At 41.8% G+C, this 19,022-nt stretch overlaps 1 protein-coding gene across 2 annotated transcripts in view; it reads right to left on the reverse strand.

The window, feature by feature from the left end:
- The window catches only part of SYNPR (synaptoporin), a 264,572-nt gene that overhangs the window by 40,171 nt on the left and 205,379 nt on the right, over nucleotides 1–19,022 (reverse strand). The window lies entirely within an intron of this gene.

The raw sequence follows: 19,022 nt of genomic DNA on the forward strand, positions 1-19,022 counted from the left end.
AAGTTCGCTAATGAAATGACAGAGATCATAGCTGCAAACGTGGAAGCCAATGTTGCAGTTAAACACCATGCCATTGGGTTTCACAGCAGCTGTCCCTGGGGAGAGAGGGGAGGAGGAAAAGGAGGGACACCTGAAATGATGACAAATTAGACTATGACATCCTCCTGCTTAAATTCTGCTGGCCTTTCTTATCTGAACTTGGACTCAAAACCTGACTCCTGAATGCAATCTTACCTCATGGTCATGGTCTTGGCTAAGGGTCTTTTCCCTGACAGTTCCCTTTCCCTACATTACTCTGAGCCGTGTTATTGCCATTCGGGTGTGAGCTCAAATGCCTTCTCCTGGGATAGCCTTTTCCTGCCCATTAATCTGAAATAGCTCCCTTTCCTTAGACATTTCTGTCACATCACCCTGCTGAATGTCACTCATAGCACTCCTCACCAGCCTCACTATCTTGGTAACATATTTAATTACTCATTTTTTTCTGTCTCCACTGCCCCCTCCATTACCATGGGGATCTTAATATTCTCCTCTGTGTATCCAAAGTCCTGACACTTGTTAGCCACTCGCTAATTAGGACTTGAATAAGTCAATGAACACTTTTGATTCTGTAAGATAACTGACAGATCCTAATTTGACTGAACTTCTGGTTTAGACAGAAAATTCTATCAGGATAGCATCCAGGCTCAATATATTACTTAATAGAGAAAATAAGATTTGGGGTCAGGGTCGGGGTGGGGGGAGGGGGGAGTGAGGTGAGTGACATGCGCAATACTTCCTGCTCCATAAATGACAGCGAAGGAAGGAGTGTGAACTAGACGGTAAACTGTAATTCAATACAGGACCCCAAATTCTGCTTCTCGGAAATGACCTAATTACTCCTTGATTGTGGAAGGCGCTCAGAAATTGGCATAAATGAAGTCTAACAATATCAGTAAAGTAAAAACCACTTGGAAAATTATCTTTAAAAGTAACAATGATGATACTTTTGTATCATTGATGAACCTTTTAAATTCCTAACTTATACTTAGGAAGTATTTTTCTTACTAAGCAACACTTGAGCCCTTTGAGAAAGATTGGTTGTGCACATTCTCTTATAGTTTAGAAATAATATAGTGATGAAATACAGCAAATACCATATTGGAGCATTTCACATGTATCAGATACTGTGCTCTACAGGCATTAATTGATTTAAATTCCATGGCAACTGTGCAATGTGGGTACTTCATTGCCCCTCTCCCCTTTGCAGATAAAGAATTAGGCTTAGAAGGATTAAGTAATTTGTCTAAGACATAAGACTTTTTGGGCCAGGGATTAAATTTGTGTCAGACTCAAGAGCTTGATTTTTTTTAACTTTGGCATTAACTGTTTCTGTTAAATAATGAGAATATTAACTGGATGAATGTTGTTTTTTAAAGTGAAGCCGGTGCACCGCTAGCATCAGGACCATTAGGGTCTTGGTAAAAACATATTTTCCAGGGCCTTGTCCAGACCCACTGAGTAGAAATCTCTAGGAGTGTAGCCCTGTTAATGGCCAAGAAGAACAGCCCAGTCCCCCCCCCCCCCCCTCCGCCCAAGCTACTACGTCTCAGAAACCTGTTCTTTTCCATTCACTGCTTGATGTGAGAGAGGACTGCTATGTTACACAGTCCACTTGACTTTGCTTGTGTCCCTGAGTCTCCTCCTGTTTCTCATCAAACAGAAGCGTGTGCACCTTCAGTAAAGACCAGGGAAATAGAAGCATTCATCATGGTTTTATTGTAGAACCTGTTTCCTCCCCTAGCGGAGATATTGAAATATCTGTTTCTCAGTAGTTTGGTCTGTGGGAAGTCTGAAAAATGAAATTGACTTAAAAAGTACTCACGCCAATTGTTCCGATAGAGGTGATTCTCAGATAATGTGTACTTTTTTTCTCAATGTTTTGTAATATGTCATTCACTCAACAAATGTTTAACAAGCAGATATGTAGTTCACAGGGTGGCTAGATGCTGGGCAGAGAGTGGAAAACAATGATGAGACAGGCTGGTCCCTGCCCATGTTGAACTTCAGGTTTAGAGGGAAAAGAAAGGTTTTCTGAAAGAAGCCTTGGCTAGTGGGGGTGGGATGGTCAAGATAAAATTCTCCACAGGAATGATTTTTAAGCTGCAGCCTGAAAAATGAGTAGAAAGTATCCCAATGTTGGGATTGGAATAAAAGTGTTAGCAAGATTAGATTGGAGTAACAAGAAAAATGAGAATAACATGAAAAAGGGAATTTTTAAACAAGTTCAGCAGTTGGAAATGAAAATGGGGCAGCCACTTCGGAAAACAGTCTGGCGGTGTTTTAGATAGTATAACGTAGAGCCATCCTATAATCCAACAATCCCTCACCTAGATCTGTACCCAAGAGAAGTAACACGTTTCTGCACAAAAGAACTTGCACAAGAATGTTCACAGCAGCCCCGAGTGGAAACAGCCAGATGTCTATCAGCTGGTGAATGGCTAAACGACATGTGGCACAGCCACAGGATGGAATATTATTTCATGCATCAGCATTAATGAACCTTGAAAACCCTATGCTAGTGAAGGAACCGGACACAGAGGACCCTCTGTCTGATTACATGCATAAGAGATGTTCAGAATAGGCAAATTTATGGAGATAAACAGAGTTAGGACTGGGGGCTGGGGAGGATGGGAGAATTGGGGAGGGTGGCTGAATGTTAGAGGATTTCCTTTGGGGTAATAAAAATGGCCTAGGACTGATTGTGGTGATGGACGCACAACTCCACAAATATACTTGAATTGCACATTTAAAAGGAATGGATTGTATGGTATATGAACGACATCTTAATAAGCAGGAAATAGTACCATATGTACCAAGATCCTGCAGAGGCAAGTTGCAGAGCACATGGGAGGAGAGAACTATGAGGTTGGAACTGGAATATTGCAGGAAAGGGGGCGGTGCAGGATGACATGGAGAAGTAGCCAGGAGTCGCCATTGTGGGGTCCTGTGGGCCAGGTTATAGATCTGCGTCTTTATCTTAAGACAAACACTGGGAAAATTTTCTTACAATAAACAATGTATAAAAAAAATAGCAAGCAGAGCAGTGTCACCTGCCACAACCATTTGGCTGCATACACACCAGCTTTCCAGGTGCTAGGACACACTTCAGATCAGCCATGCCCCCAGAGGCCAGCTCCCTTAGCTAATTCCACAGAAGAGGTCTGTAGTCGTGTGTGCTGGGGGCAGTGTGGAGGGGTAGAATAAAATAATTGTTTATTTTCTATGCAATCAGCTGAATAGCAACATTTCCCCTGTTGCTAACTAATTATATTGATTTACAGTAAATGTTAATTGTGCTTATCGATACAAGGAGAAAAAATCACTGACAAATCTGCTTTGCTTGTGAACACCAATGATCTATAGCTTGGTATTTGGCCCACGAGCCACACTGGGGTGCAAGCAGGGGAAAGAGGAGAAATGGGAGTGAAGCTTTAAACTCATTCTTATTGTGCGGAAGGAAGGAGGGGTCATTTATAAAGAAAAAGCACATCAGCTCAAAGTAGTCTGAGCATGATAATTCATATCACTGAATATTTGAATGTTGTATGAAGGTATATATTACTAAATATATATCCTATATAATAAAGAGCTAATATGCAAATGGTCATCACGCCCTTGCACCCTCACGCTGGGCCGGGGACCTGAGGCTGTGCCCCCCACCCGGCAGGGCTTGATGGGGGTGGGGCCGGCCGGTTCTGGGTCTCGCATGATTTCAAGGCACGTATGGGTGGGCGAGGACTTGATTCTGGGTCCCACGGCATGCCCCAGACTCTGACAGGAGGGAGATTTTCATATACATTTTACTAATTTTCTTTCATCTCTTATAGAGAAAGGGCAAATAGCAATATTAAAATATTTCCTCTAATTAATTTCCTTTTAATGTGCACAAATTTTGTGCATCGGGCCACTAGTATATACATAACAGAAAGGTTCCTTTAAGTAACAGTTACATACATATGGTTAAATACATATGTCTTACTTTTGAGGGAGAGATTTTATAGCCAGCATGTGTCTAGCAGCTGTACTAACTTTGGAAGCAAATATCATCCATCTAGAACCTAAACAAGGAAAAAACTGTTCTGTACAGAGAGAGCATGTTAGTTGGTAGCATCCAGAAGCCAGCAGGGCCTCCTTGGATCTTGTGAGGAGCTAGTCAGGGAGCAATTGCTGAGCCTGCAAAAGAGACCAAATCCAATTTGTTGATTTCAAATGCATACCTCCCTTCTTGGCTGGCCCAGCTCCATCAAGGGGTAATTGAATGTCTCTGGGTTTTATTGCATAATGTCAATCAATGAAAAGATTCCATGTTATAGTTATTTTTCCAATTTTCACCAGTGCTGAAACACAGCCCTTTAAACGGTTCACTGCTGCTTCATTCAAACTGAAGGAACTACTTGCTACGCCACAAACCTTAGTTCTGTTGGGAGGGCTTGGAAAACTATGAAGCAAGTTGGTGTTGTTTTGTTAATAAAAAGATGGACAAGAACGACGGCCCTCGTTTCTCAACCTCCAGGCATTGTGCTGGGTTCTTTACCGACTGCTTCTCACTTAATGTTCAGAGCAACTTTCTTAGGCAGGTGCTATTGCCACCATCATTATACAGATGAGGAAACCGAGGCTTGAGCGGGCGCTGAGCTTGCCCGAGGTCACATGGCCAGGGGAGGGCAGAGATGCGTCTGCAATGCAAGTAGATTGGGAGGAGCCGACACGAGTAACCACTTCTTCCTGTTTCACAAGTTACAGCATCCCTAGGTTCCCAGCTGAATGTGTGCAAGAAAATGTCCAAGCCAGCTTTCCCAGGCCATCTGAGCTAAGGGTAGGCTGACAGTTTACGCTGAATAGGATTCTAAACCAATACTCAGCCCACTTCCACCTTGAAATTTGTGCATCGGGCATTGTACAAGGTGCCCAGCAATGCCAAGGTTGAATCCCTGTGTAGAACAACCAACAGGAAGTTGTTAAGAGCTTCCTAGTTTCCAAATGTTGTCCTGGATCACCCTAACATCTGCCTCAGAAGCGCGCAGAGGGCAAGTGACCTGAGGGCAGCAGGTACTGAAGCTGTGGCCATCATAGTGTCCGTAGTTCTGTTTAGAAAGTGACATTCTGGGGTAAAGGAAAGCACCGTGCCACCATGGGCATCTGCTAATAACACTTGAAATTATTGACAATATCTTTCACCAGATGTGGAAGAAAACAGGACTAAAGCTGCCAACAGTGCATCTGGGGGAGGCTCAGAGCAGGACAGTAAGGACATGTCCCAAGGGGGTGATCCTGACCAGCAGCGAGTGTGGAGAGCATTCAGGATGTTGGGGAACAGGCTGCTGCCACTGAATTCTGAGAGTCAGAGTTCAAGAGGCCAAGGGAAGACCAGACAGCAGGCTGGTGGGGAGCAGGTTTCTCTCTACTATTTTCACAGCCCCTGTTCAGTCCTTCATACCAGCTGACAGACGTTAATCCTCCCGCTCCATTTTCTTCTCTCTCTTCCCAATATGAAATATTGGCATTTATCTGGTTTTAGATGGCTGTTTCGTTGGCTAGCCATGTGTGTATATAATAAATGTGTTTATGTGTGCATTTACACACTCACACACACATCCTACTTGCTCAGCCTATGTGATTCACAACATACACAGATCACTACAAAATCCTGGGAGTTTATAAACACTTTCTGACATTGCATTTTATTTTTTTCTTCCCAGCAAACTTCCCCATTTTACAGATGAGGGATGTTGGAGCTCAGTCATAGTGAAAGAACCACCAAAGATCACCCAGTTAGCCCTGGCCGGAGTTGCCAGTGGTTAGAGCATCAGCATTCACACTGAAGGGCTACAGGTTCAATTCCCCATCAAGGGCACGCACCTGGCCCCAGTGGAGGTGTGTGTGGGAGACAACCAATCGATGTGTCTCTCTCACATTGATGATTCTCTCCCGCCCTCCCTCCCTTCAACTCTCTCTAAAAATCAATGGGAAAAAAGATCCTTAGTGAGGATTAACAAAAAAGTCACACAGTTGGCAGAGAAGAGGCAAACTTAGAACGCAGGCTTTCTGATAGCCAGCTGAAAGATTTTTACTTATGACCCAAATTCCACTTCTAAGTTTTTCAGACCACCACATTCTACGTGATGATCAAGTCCTTCATTCATTCCAAAGGGATTTATCGGGCCCAAGCGCCCGTCATCAGAGAAGCTGACAGAAAGGCAATGCGTTGTGAGAAACAGAAATAGAGATTATTGAAGAGGCTGAAAAGGACACACCCCCTCTGTCTGTCACTTTCCTGGTTTTCTTGCTGAACCTGGAGCATGGCATTTGCTAATGCTATTTAGGATAATGAGAGTGATTCCACTTCTACTCCTGGCTGCCAATCAACAACTGACATTTATTGAGCACATGGTAGGCCAGGCACCCTGCCAACTGTTTTCACATATTATCTCACTTCGATTTTCACACTTGATCAGGTGGGCAGTATTACCCTTGTTTAGGGACAAGGAAAGTGAGGCACAGAGCAGGTGAGTGACTTGTTGAAGTGAGAGCCTTGAAACAATCCACATGACCCCAAAGCTCTTACTTATAACCTCTCATTTGAAAACTTTCCCCCCACTCTAAATATTTTTTTCTTTAGGATAATAATTTTCACAATTTTGTTCCTTTATATGCATACTTTTTTTCACATATTAGAATTTTGTGACTAACAAGTTTTAAAATATAGGGAAATAACGCAAAGATTGAGCCTAATAGTGAACTTTGAAAATTGAGCTAAAATTCACATGAAAGATAAAGTTATAGAAGACTTTTTACCATATTATTTATTTATGTATTTATTTTGTTAATCCTCACCTGAGGATATTTTTTCCATTGGTGTTTTTTTAGAGAGTGGAAGGGAGGGCAGGAGGGGGAGTGAAAGAGAGAGAGAGAGAGAAACATTGATGTGAGACATTGATTGGTTGCCTCCCGCACGCAGCCTGGCCCCGACCTAGACCAGGCATCAAACCTACAACCCAGGTATGTGCCCTTGATAGGGAACCGAACCCACAACCAACAGTTAGGTGCAAGGGCCTACACTCCAACCACTGAGCAACACTGGCCATGGCCAGTCATTTTTTACTTAACCTTGGTTTTTCAAAAACTGCTTCATTTTTCAAGCTTGCAAGAATAGCATGTATTCACTGAAAATATTTTCTTAAAAACAAAATAAAACTAAGTGAAAGACAAAATTCTGTACTTCTGCTCTTAAACACAATAGGGGCATTTCTCCCTGATGCGATTATGCACTAAATACATTAAAGTTTATTGTCTCCAAAGGAATTTTCCATTGCGTTTTTGTGCTCTCTACCATAAGAAAAGATCATTTTTAAAAGGAGAGTAATAATAAATATCAAGCAGAGGGAACTGAGCTAGACATTGGAAAATGCAGTCAAGGTTTCTGCCAACAATATCCTTCCACAGGATTCACTGTGCAAGCACACCTGAGGGTAAGATGGGAAGTGGCTGCCCCTTTCCCCAGCCCGCCACCTTCATCTCCATGGGCCAGAAAGACATTTATCCAGTTGTTGGAAACTATATTATGCTGAGAGGGATCTTATCAAATCTCAGCTTCCCCCACACAAGTCTGTATTTATGTAGATAAACATTTTAAAATAAAAAAGTAGACTTCCACGGGATTCAAAAGGAGTGGTTGGTGGAGACCAGGGCTTGAAGGGAGCCCGAGGGAAGGGAAGCTCTATAGAACCCATGCAATGGCTGCAAAGAAGCCTGGCGGGTCTCACCATGCTGTCGCTTGTGACTTTCAGGTTCTTCAAATAGAACTTGAGTCATGGAGAACTCAGCCTGCCCCCACACTGTCAAATTAAAATAGATAATGAGGTCATTATCTGTTGTTGTAGGGAGCACCCTTTTCTCTCTCGTGATCATCTTCCCTGAACTGTGCTCTACTCAAGTGAATCATGAAAACAAAACCAGCCCCAGAGCTTTTCTCTTTAAACTCGAATGTCCAGATAACTGCCGGCCTGTCCATTTTATGTGACTGGTATAGAAATGCTCCATGAATAAACAACATAAAATATTTGATCAAAAGATATTTATAACAGTCAAAACACATATATAGGCAGCAGGAGAGAGGGCAGAAAAAATCTGAGCGGACCTTTGGCTAAGAATTTAGGTCAAATTTGACTCATTAATTCAGTCAAAATACGTTATTTGCAAAAATTCAGTCAATAGAAAAGTGTTTAGAGGAAGCAAATGTAAGTTTCCTTGTAATTCCATCTCCGGGATTAACAATTTAAAAAATGGAGATCAAGCAGGGTCTTCACGCTGCTGTTCGCTACCTAATAATATGACCACGGCGCAGCTCTTTATTTTAGAAAGATGTACCTTATTCTTTTAAACACTCCTATAATACACCCTCAGGATGTATGCATTACCATGTTGTGCAGAATGTTCTGCGGAGTCACACAGTCCACTGGTGGGCTTTTGATAGTTTCCCACCTTTACCTATTAAAACAATGGCTTGGACATGTGTCTTTGGCTATTTGTGTGATAACTTTCTTCGGGTAAATTTCTAGAAGCAGAACTCCTGGGTAAAGGAATGTATTAGCCCGGGTTCTCCAGAAAAACAGAGCTCATAGGATCTACATTTTAAGGAATTTCTTTCAAGGACTTGGCTCATGTGACTGTAGGGCAGGCAAGTCTGAAAGGCATAGGGCAAACCAGCGGCTGGGGAGTCAGGTAAGAGTGTATGTTACAGTCTTGAGTCCAAAGCCTGGAAAACCAGAATTCCCACGTTGCAGACTGAAGGCAGAATTCCTTCCTTTACAGGAAACCTCATCAGACCTTCACTGGGTTGATGCCACTTTGCGGAATAATGGAATACACTGCATTTACGTATCGCAGAGCTTGCATGTAAGTGGCAATTACAGTTACTATTATTAGATGAACTGCAAACAGCTTCCCACGTTCAAAATTCAAGTTGTAAGTCTAATAACTAAAGTTGATTTTAAAAAAATCCAAATGCTTTCAAAAAATAAGTTTCAAAGACCTGGAAACATGGCATAGTCTATTACTACCTTGCTCTGTCAAAAGGCCACCCTATAAGCAGTTATTTGGTCATTTTCTGTTGCTGCTTGCTGTCATTTCATTCTTCACATAATAACTGGTCTCCTGGAATGTTCAATATAGAGAACCTAACAGAACCCTTGCTGGCTAAGAAACTCAATTTATCTGAATTTCAATGTACCAGATTATAATGAAACCAGTAATAATCACTTACACATATGGAACAAAACGCAATCTCCTTTAAACCACTAAAAAGCTGTTGCCTTGACAAGTGGCTATGGAATCGTAAATTTCTAACTTTCGGTTATTAATGTAATCATAAATACAGAAATCCTTCTTGTAAAAAAGTCTAAGACACAAGGAAACATTGTTCATTTTAGTGAACTAGGAAGAGTTTCTTTAACATATTTATCAGCTCGGGATAGGAAAAGTGCCCTTTATTGCCAGCAGATATAATGTCACCCATGTTCCCAATGAGTTGTCAGCAACCAGGGGATTAATCATACGATCTTCAAATTGTATTCAGAACATGATGTGTAAGAATTCATTTTCCACACAGCAACCAGAAATCTCTTAAAAACCTAAATCGGAGCATGTCACTCCCCTGCATAAAATTCCCTTCCAATGTTCCCCCTGGCACTCAGGGCCAAATCCAAACTCTAACCCTCGCCCACAGGACCGACATCACCTGGGTCTTGCCTAATTGTTTGTTATCATACTTGCTAGTTGATACTTTGTCTTTCTAGAACTCAACGTTCCCCTGCCCCCTGGGCCTTTGAACCTGCTTCCAAGTTGTCCATGGTCCACTTCATCTTTTCATTCATGTCTCAATTCAAATGTGACCACTTCTGGGAGGCCTCCCTTGACCAACTAATCTAAAAGGCATGTCCCACCCCTAGTCACATGTTGCTTTAATTTGTTTTATTTATCGTTCCTATTGCCTGTCTGAAGTTATTCTATTTGTGAACCTCTGCTTTGCCTGCCGAAAGTAGCATGAAGGCAGGGATCCTGTTTATTTTGTCTACCCCTCTATTACTGAGCATCAGGTCAAATCTGGATCACAGTGAATACCCAATTCTTATTTGTTAAATAGAAAAATAAAGAAGGGAGGGAGGGAGAAAAATGAGGATAGAAAGAGAATGGATAGATCACAGTGATTCTTAGATGTTTTCTGGAAGCGGAGCCAACTGTTACCTCATGGGATTGTGGAAAGAGATGCCTCACTGTCCTGTCAGAAGAAACCAGACTCGGAGAGGTGAAGGCACTTGACCAAAGTCACATAGTGCGAGGGTCCCAACTGAAGCCTTCTGCTCCTAGACCAGGGGACCTTCCTCTGCTCTGCAACTCCTACAAGAAAGAAGCTCTCACCCTGACCAGTTTGGCTCAGTGGACAGAGCGTCGGCCTGCGGACTGAAAGGTCCCAGGTTCGATTCCAGTCAAGGGCATGTACCTTGGTTGTGGGCACATTCCCAATAGGGGCTGTGCAGGAGGCAGCTGATCGATGTTTCTCTCTCATCGATGTTTCTAACTCTCTATCCCTCTCCCATTCTCTCTGTAAAAAGTCAATAAAATATATTTTTTTTAAAAAAAGAAACTCTCTGGTAACCCAGAGAGGCCATACCTGGATGCTGGAATGACCACAGGGACAAGGAGTCAAAAATGGAAGTCACCCATTCTGGGGCCTGCTAGAGAAGCTCAACAAGGAGCCCTCCCCCAGGCCTTCTAGGTCAGGCATTTCGCATAGACCCATGTCTCTAAGCCGCAGCTGTGCATCTTGTGCAGGCTTTGCCCCAGTGCCAGGGCCAGGCCGACGCCTCACTCATTCATTCACCCCGTCATCTCCGGCAAGCCAAGCACTGTGCTCAGGATCATGGATGTCAGAGTAAACGACACGGAGATGGTCTCTGCTCTCAGAATCTTTGCTCTAATAAAAGCAGACAACTGAACAACCTGTTTCGATAAATGGCAATGAGGATGAAGTTCAGGACATGGAGGGTTCTAAGCTGGTCTAGGGGACCAGGGAAGGCTTCCTGGGGGAGGTGAGCTTAAGTGAAGTCTGAAGGGTGAAGAGAGACAGGGAAGGGAGGAAAGGAAGGTTCCAGGCCTGAAGGCGACAAAGTGTGTAATTTGAGGAAGTTTTCTTTTAGAAAGAGGAAAAAAATGGCATAACTTCTGTCATTAATAATGATAACAGCAGTAACAGAGCTGGTAGGTATTGATCCCTGACTTCGTGCTTCACATGCCGTGTTTCCTTTAGTGTTTTGCCAGAGCCCTGAGAGGTGTAATGAAGTAATCCCTGTTCTCCAGATGGGGAGGCGGAGGCTGAACATAGGCCCACAGAGGAATGAGAAGGCTTCCTTCCCTCGCCCACTCTAGTCTAATACAGCTGCTGCATGGGAGATTCCAGTTGTACAGTGCAGCCTTCTTCCATTTGCCTCCCCCATGCATGCTTCATGCCTCCCCCACAGACTGGATGTTTCCTGGCCACGCTCAGGTGCTCATCGAAGCCAGTTGCCTACACACCACAGAAGGGAGGAACGGTGCACATTTTTAGAATGGTCGATACAGGAGACACTAGCTTGTTAAAAATTAATTGGCTAAAAACCAATTTGCCAAAAATCAATTAAACTGAAACAGTCAAGGAGGTTTTTACCACAACTGTTTTGCCACCATGTGTGAGGTTGAAGTTGCTCCTCAATTTGAAGGCCAATTTGAGAATATAGATGAGTGTGTGCAGTGTGTGTGTGTGTGTGTGTGTGTGTGTGTGTGTGTGTGTGTGTTGGGTGTTGGAGGTGTTGGAGGTGTTGCAGAGGGTTTGGCCCAGTGCAGCTAATACATTGGAAATATTTAGGAAGAGAAAAACATAGTTCAGAAAAATGATTATTTGGAAAAAGGCTTTGAGGGAAACTGCTTTCCTGCATGTTTACTTTAGGTGGGAATTAATCTAGAGACCCTCAGGGACACCCACACTTCCCTGGAAAAGAATTCTTAGGGCCCTAGCTGATTTGGCTCCGTGGATAGAGAGTCGGCCTGCGGACTTAAAGGTCACAGGTTCGATTCCGGTGAAGGGCATGTACCTTGGTTGCGGGCACATCCCCAGTAGGAGGTGTGCAGGAGGCAGCTGATTGATATTTCTCTCCCATCGATGTTTCTAACTCTCTATCCCTCTCCCCTCCTCTCTGTAAAAAATCAATAAAATTTTTAAAAAAAGAGTCCTTAGGGAATTACTTGGTGCCTTTGAAATCAGTGTTGTCTTCCTCTTGCCAACAGAGGTGAAGCTAGCATCTATTTTTCTTTTCTCAATGTTTCCTTGATTTGAGGTTTGAACATCAGATCTAGACCTGATCAACTGCCATGTTTCATCCTCTAGGCTTAAAAATCAAAGATAGGCATAGGCATATTGTGTCTTACTCTAGGTTAATGAGCCCTGTATAGAAGATAAAACGAGAAGAAAGAGAAAGAGATTCTAGTCTCTTGTTGTGTCTCTAGCATCCAGCACAGTGCCTGGCACATAGCAGGTGCTCGGAAGTATTTACTGATTCATTTAACTTTAAGTTAGCATCTTAACAAATGATTGGAGCATCTCAGATAAAAATGGAGGCGCATTTAATCCTTTATCTCCAATGGGCATCACCACAGAAATACCCATTATTAATACCAAAGTTTAATAAATTCCATTTTCTCCTCTCCCTTTTATTTACCCTCTCTTTTTATTGCTACCTTGTATCACTTCTTTAGCTTTTTATTTTTACCCCAAGTGCCCTCATGAGAAGGTAGTTGTCTTATATCAGGACGCTGAATATGTTGCATGATTCAAAATCATTCTTTTCTGAAAGTATTTTTAGCTTTGCATTTCTTTATTTTGGCTTCTCTGGCTCCTAAATCTTGTGAAAAAATTTCACATGTGGCCAATATATGCCAACATTCACAGTCTGGATATCAAGCCAAGGCATATGAACAAAAGTGGATTAGGAGAATGAATGAGGAGAGACAGGGTTTCAAAAAAGGAGGACTATAATTAGCAGGATTTTATATTCTGCTTTGGCTCCTTCAATCAAGAAAAAAATTAACCAAAAGTTTAGATTTCTATCTGAAATCTATACCACTATTCCAGAACCCCACCTACATAAATATTCCGTGGTTTCTAATGACTCAGGTCAGTAGAAAAAAACAAGTGCATTCTGGTGTTCCTGCAGACCAACTAGGCCAATAGAATATAATTCAGCATCTTTGGTTGGTTAAGTTTTATAAAAAGCCACGTTAAAAAAACTTACCTAAACAACCTTTCTTCCCTCCATCTACAATTAAAGGGTTTTTTTCTAAGAAATTTAAGATAAGATTTATCTCTTGTTTACTGGCAAGACTAAACCCAAGAGCTCAAAAAAAAAAAAAAAAAAAGGACACTGAATTTCCATTTCTCAAATCTGCTTGCCTATGCGGTAGGCAAAGTGGCAGCCTCACACCCACATCTCACCAGCTCAGTAGCCCTAGTCGTCAAAGGCCAACTTCCCTCCCAACTCCAGTAGAAAATTATGTCACGTGTCGTGTCCACCTCTGAAATAATCACTGCAGCCAAGGGACGCAGTTCTCTAATTGGCCAGGTTATGACCAGGTGTCCAGTGTGTGAAAGTGTGTGTATACAGTATATGTGTGTATGCATGTGCATGTGTTATATATGTGTGTATGTGTGGTATGTGTAGAGGGTTTGAGGGGGTGGAACTTCATATGAATTTCACTGAATGGGCTCTTCACTAAAAGAAAGACGTCCAGTACCAGAAAACGGAAACAACACATATTTATTCTATGGGTCTTTTCCCTAGAAGATCATGTCTAGGTTTTTAAAAATACCCCTCTATCCCTCCAATGCTAAGTAAGAAGTAGATTCATATTTGTTGAATGAACATTGAGTTAACAGCAATATGATATATGTGTTACTCTGTACAAGGACCGACTCTGTACTGTCCAATGTGGATACTTTGTTGAATTCATGTCTGTTATGGTACAGCCTCCTCCAACCCTCCTCCTTCCCCATCCATACCATGCACAGGCTCATTTCTTTTTCTGCAGTTTTCCACATAATTAATCTGAAAATACGGTTCAAGTATAATTTCTCCATAAAGCTCTCCCTGAGCATGACAGGCTTCATTATTTTACCCATCTTTGAGCTCCTGATGCCATTGTGTTTGGCACTTACCCCTCCATGAGTAAAGTGTTGTTTAGACCATGGCTCTAGAATTAGACTACCCACATTCAAATCTCCACCATTTACTTTTTCCATTGCCTCAAATTTTTTAATTTTATGCCTGTAGAGGATGACAATAACAGTATCCACCTCACAGGGTTGTTGCAAGGATTAAATAATATGGTAGCTGTAAAAAGTGTAGCATTGTGCCTGATACAGAGTAAGTGCCCAGTAAATATTGACTATTGTTATACCTGATGGAATAACTAGGTGAGTTCCTGTAGCAGACACAGATGCTGCCAGCATCATGTGTCCTTGCCCACCTGAGTTCATCAGGTGCTATACATGTTGACCAACCTCCCACCTTACACTCTCTGCTCTGTCCTAGGGTCTTCCTTGGCCAAAGGAAGCTTGCTGTGCTTCAAGAATGCCCACCTGGAAGGGTGGGGAGTTGATCCTCTCGGATGCAGCCTTCCAACACTGGGAGTGACAGCCAGTGGGTAAAATGCCCAGCCTTCCTGCCCTCTGGTCCTAAGATTCTTGGGTGTGTTCCATAGTTTTTCAGAGGAGCCCCAGCAGTTGTCCGCCAGTTGACCCTAGTGATAATTGCTCACTAATAAATATGAAACTGGCTTTTCTCCCTTCTCTGTCCCAGTCCCCCCACTTCTTGGCTTGAGCTTCACGGGATCACCTCACACATAAGCTCCCTGTGCCAAAGTCTTTGCCTCAAGGTCCCTTGGGGCGACCTCAAATTAAGACAGGTCCCAATAGTTTCAATTGTTGGAGTCATTCCTCAGGATGCATTCCTTTAGAACAGGGCTCATGCCCAGTTTTGGTAGCTCTGTATTGCATGGCATGTTTTGTGGACTGACACCAAAAACCACTTGCTGAATACTACCAAAATGATATATTCTGAGAAAATTTTTAGTATTTAGATTCAAGAGAAGGAAGTCCTATGATATATATCTCACCACAGCTGACAAGATTAATTTTTTCCATTTACATTCCTAAAAGGTTCAGGTTGGGATATTCGAGCATGAATGCCTGAACTCCTTTTGAAAAATTTAGCCTAGGAACGACTACTTGTGAAAATGAGCCATGAACTGGGTTTATAAAAATAACTTCACACTTCACTTGGTAGATTTTATTTGATTGAGAAACCACACATCTATGGAATGACTCTCACTGACACACAAAGACGCTTAACTATAAACTACAGGCTACAGAGCTGTGGATTTTTTTTCAGTAATGCAAAAGCTCCAAACTATGGAACTGAAAGAACAGATGTCCTGGTGCAGAGGAGGAGACAGAAGTGGGAAAGAGAAAGGGCCTTTGCTTCTGTCTGCTAAACAAATGGCTGGAACCTATCAGAATCAGGTCAGACGAGATTTCTTCTTTCCACACATAGATAGCTAGGCTCAGGTTTATTTTATTGTTAGTTTACAAACAACCTGCTACTTCAGAAATGAGTTGGCAAGTGGAGGCTGTATAAACAGTAAAATATTGTTTAATAAGTGAAAAAAGAGAAAGGTAGACAAATATTGTGTGAGATTAGTATTGAAGACCACCAGTTAACTATTCTTGCGCGTGTGTCTGTAGGTTGGTCTGAGTAGTTCCATTTCGTGCATGTTCACTCTGGGCTGAGGACAGAGGGGGTAGATGCACATGGATGAGGCCTTTTCTTGATGATAGCAGAGCTGCAGGAAGGCAAGCAGGACCAGCCATGCCCATCAAAGGCCTCCTCTGGGAAATGACATGCTATCATGTCTGCCCACCATCCATTGACCAAAACAAGTCATCTGGCAAGCCATCAGTGGGGCTGGAAAATGCACTCTGCCTCTGTTTGACCATGACAAAGTTGGCTTTGCAAACTACGAGTTGAGGGAAGGAGATAAAGAATTGTGGCCAATAAGTGTGTCTACCACAGGGAATAATAATAATTATTAAACTGCCGTCTAATGTTCGTTATGCTCTAGTCACCCTGGGCTCCTTCAATTCACCAAATATATTCTCTGCTTTACACTATTTTCTCTGCTTGAAATTATTTTCCTTTATATCTCGTCCTCTTCTGTAATATAAAGTATATAATTCACTGTAAATACTTAACCTTTCTCTCCATGTGATAATCTTGTTCAGATGTTTCAAACCACAGTGTGCTTAAGAGAGGAGGACAATCTCATTGGATTCTTATAAATATTAAACAAAAATGCATGAAAAGATCTTAGCAGAGCATTTGATACACAGGAGCACTGAAAAAAGCTGAGACTATTAGTAGGACATAAGCAATGAGCATCTACTGACAATACGTAATTTTCACAGCTAATTAAAGTGAGAAACTAGAAATGGGCAATAGTGTAATTTTTAGAGTTCTATTTCACTAAATAAACTCAGTGTTCATTTTTCTTCCTAGCTGTAAATAGAGATTCCACACCCACTTGAGAAAGTAGAAAAGGATTGACAGAAATTCAGTTAACTTAATGTTCTCATTAATTCTAATTTCTAATTTAAGTCATTATTATATGATATCTCCCAGGATTGGTCCTTTCATCTTTTTATTAAAAAGATGGCTTTCTAAGTAACTTAACAGGATAAAAAAAATCTCTTGATATATGTGGGCAACCTTAATGGTGGATAAACTATTTTATAGCATGATCCAAATGTGTAATACTTGAATTTCAAGTCTAATATACTTAATAAATAAAATTTTTAGTGTCTCTTCTTTCCCATTAGCTATAAGAGTAGTTTCTCATTTGGATATTTTCTAAGATAAGACTGTAATAGACATTATCTGTGTCTTGGTTGCCAAACACCCATTTTCCCTTCTCTTGATTTCTTTTGGGGAATTGCATCACTTGGGAAATTGCATCTCTTCTATAGAAGGGACATTCTCAAGCCTAGAGGTAGGTGTGTGACGCAACTTCGACCAACTAGATTATTTTTCTGGTTTTTGGACCTTTGAGGGGCATGATGGAATGATGGAATGAGGGGTTGAGTTGAATCATTCCTATGGCAATGCATGTATTTAACTATGAGTTGAAGCCATTCTTTAGTTTCTACTGTGTATGTGCCTTGAGATTCCCCATTTCCTGTATTTTTTGGAGCTCAGTTTTTCATTGTTCCTTTTCATTATGTGAACATCCCTATATCCTTCCAATAAATTACTTCACTTTTGTTACTTGCAGCATCAAGAACTCTTAGTGATACAAAGTCTGCTTCCATCCTTGCCCATTCCCAGACCCTCCAAAAGAAGTAGTACTGTGTTCAGTGAGTTTTCCATATGCATTTGTTTGTTGACTCATTTAACTTCCTAAAAGGTTTAACCCGAAATTTCTTTCCCATTTTACATTCCAGAATTTAAGTGTTTCAGAACTCTCTTTCAAAAAATTTGATTGAGACCATGTGTGATAGGAGAAAGTGACATTTGATAATGACAGAGAAAACTACAACATTCTTCTTTTGCCTCCATCCTTCAGATCTTCAGTAAATATCTATGGAGATCATACGATGCTCTGTCCTAGATTCTAGAAATACAAAAATGACTAGGACAGAGTCTTGTTGCTTAGAGAGCCTGGAATCTAGCAGGGGAGATAAGACATGCAGACATAACAGGAATGCCACTAAGACGGTGATAAGAACTATAATTGAGGTACAGATCAAGTGCTATAGGAGCACAAAGGAGGGGAGATTAATTCAGGCTGGAAGGATTGGGGAAGATTTCAGGGGAGGAGATGAAACTTCAAGAACACTAATCATCCTGTAAGTGCCCAGTGGCCAATTATCTCCAGGAAATGGAGTTTGCAAAATTAAGCCTGACCTGTAAAGAATAGTTTATCTTCTCTTAGCACGACATCTTACCGTTTCTAAGGTTTCTGCCTTCTTGGGCAATGTACTAAATTGCTTAGGACAGGACTGAGAAAATAGATCTGTCAAACCTTGCTGGCCTGTGCCTAATGTGTCTGGGGCTTGGTGTTTGCATCCTTTTAGTCAGTGGGACTAAGAGACAACTGAATGTAGCGTGGGTCGGGGCCAGTGTGTTTCTTAGCAGTCTTTAAATATGGCTTAAAATTAACTACCAGATCCAACTAGCCTCTTGAGCTTATTTTGTTCAACTGGAGACAGCAGCCTTGGCAGAGCCTGTGACTGGCTCTCAGACATCTTGAAAATAGATAGTCATTTCATGTTTTTTTATTTCCACATCCTCCTTTTTTCCGCCCACACAGGGCAGCCAACTTACTTCTTCATTTTAGCAGAATGAAGGATGCTCTGAATTAATCTGGGATGGACAATCAGTCTGACAGAATGGGCTTGAAAAGCTCATTATTGCTCATGGCCATCCTTGCAGGGTTTTGCGTAAAATGCTTCTTTCATGTCTGTGACCTCTAAGACAGTAAGAAGCAGCGTTATTTGGCACATAAGACGTTGTGTACCTAGGTGACAATGAATTCATCTGTCTATCCAGAGAGCATATAATTGAAAAAGAGAACGCTGATTATTTTTTAAAAGTTGCATTTTTTTTCCCAAGAGGATGGTTTAATTTGATAAAATAGTAGCCCAATGTCCCCTCCACCACCTACAAAATTCACATTCTGGACAGTGTTTCCACTCATCGTCCACTGGGCAAGAACAAAGAGAAGAATGGAAGGCCATTGCTTCTTACAGAGTCTGGGAAGGAAGACACTGTAAGTCACCATTTTACTGACCCCTGCTGTGTGAACACATTAGGGGGAGCTGTTGGGGCTCACATTCCCAG

Source organism: Myotis nattereri (assembly GCF_964212035.1).
Source record: "Myotis nattereri genome assembly, chromosome: 14".
Classification (NCBI taxonomy): Eukaryota; Metazoa; Chordata; class Mammalia; order Chiroptera; family Vespertilionidae; genus Myotis; species Myotis nattereri.